Below are 1,542 nucleotides of genomic sequence, written 5' to 3'. Positions count from 1 at the left end.
AGGTGGGCAGGGACGGCAGGCCAACACCCTCAAGGGGCCCCAGGAGACCAAAGGGGAACACGCCCACCCACCTCTCCTACAGCAGGAGCTGCAGCACAGCCCCTGCCCAGCGGCTCAGGAGCCCAGCAACCTGACTGGCCTGATCCCTTTCCTCCCTGCTGTGCTTCCAAGGTGGTCCCTCACTGGTGTGAAGGGTTCACATGTCACCCCACACTTAGATACACTGCTGGAGACCCAAAGATGCAAAGCCACCACTTGAGACCCACTAACTGCTATGCGGCAGAGTCACTGCAGCAGACCGACCGCTGGCTCCCAGCTCAGGCAAAGAAGAGCGGGGCCCACTCACTGGTAGAAGTCGGTCTCCTTGGCCGCCTCCTCGATCCTCGTTAAGACGTCGGTGTGCTGTTTCTGCAGGCTCTGATGATCAGACACGACCCGCTCACAGTACATCTGCAGCCTCTCGTAGTGGCGATTCAGCCTGAGGTAGGGCCTGACCCAGACAGCGCCAGTGAACACGGGCCCCCGGGACCACCGCACCAGGAAGGTGTCTGCCCCAGGACACCTCCAGCCCCGTGTCCCCGCATGCTGGGCTCTGATGCACCACAACCACCTGGTGTTTGTTCTGCTCAACATTCTGGCCGCCCCAGAAGAACCAGACCCCTAGGATGGAGGGCCTTGGTCGCCTGGGCTTGAGCCGGGAGAGCTAAGAAGGTACTGTCTTCCTCTCTAGCAGCTCCTGGGAGACCATGCAACAGGCCTTCACACACAGTAGGCACACCTGAACCTACGATGAAGTTTCTCCCCTTTTAGGAAACTGATCATCAATCCTGGGCACACATTAAAATACCTAGGCCCAGACCAAATGCATCAGCATCTTTGAGGATGTGACCCAGACGTCAGGATTTGTTCTTTTAACTCCCCCGGGGATTCCAGCGTGCCACCATGGTTGAGAACGTTGGCCAGGAGCAATGCTCCCCAGAGTGGGGTTCCCAGACCCGCAGCGTTAGTTTCACCTGGGAATGTGTGGAAACTACAAACCCCAGGTCAGCACCAGAGCCGCTGAATCAGACTCCTGGAAGGGAGGGAGGCCTAGCCAGCAATCTGTGCTTGAACAAGCCCCCTGGTGAAGGCAGGGCACACTCAAATTTGAGTGATCCAGCCCTACAGCTGGTGTCAGTAACCTTTCTTATACGGGGCCAGACAGGAAAGACGTCATGCTCTGCCAGCCACACGGGCTCTGTGTAACTCTGCGCTCTGCCTGGGTAGCAGGAAAGCAGCCAGGGGCCGTATGGACTCTAGCACACCACGCCTCCACTGGCCCTGCCTTTGTGCTGTCCGAGGACTGTATCTTCATGATCACAGCCTGGAAGAACAGGTGTGAGGCCCGGACATCACCTCAGAGGAACCTTCCTCAGGAAGAGGCCACGGCTCTGACGCCCCTAAAGGCAACCCCCCCTCCCCTCAGAGCCCCTACCAGCATCCCTGGAAGGACGACTCACACGGTCTCCCTCCTCCTCTAGGAAGCCCTTCTGGACTGTGCAG

General features: G+C 58.8%; 1 long non-coding RNA gene across 1 annotated transcript in view; it reads right to left on the bottom strand.

Moving 5' to 3' along the window:
• LOC115272649 overlaps positions 1-1,542 on the bottom strand; it is a 19,460-nt gene that overhangs the window by 17,602 nt on the left and 316 nt on the right. The gene's annotated exons all lie outside the window — the stretch shown is intronic.

The sequence above is a fragment of the Suricata suricatta genome, chromosome 2 (assembly GCF_006229205.1).
Source record: "Suricata suricatta isolate VVHF042 chromosome 2, meerkat_22Aug2017_6uvM2_HiC, whole genome shotgun sequence".
Classification (NCBI taxonomy): Eukaryota; Metazoa; Chordata; class Mammalia; order Carnivora; family Herpestidae; genus Suricata; species Suricata suricatta.
Note: the sequence above shows the minus strand (reverse complement) of the source record. Positions and strands in the feature narration are given on the sequence as shown.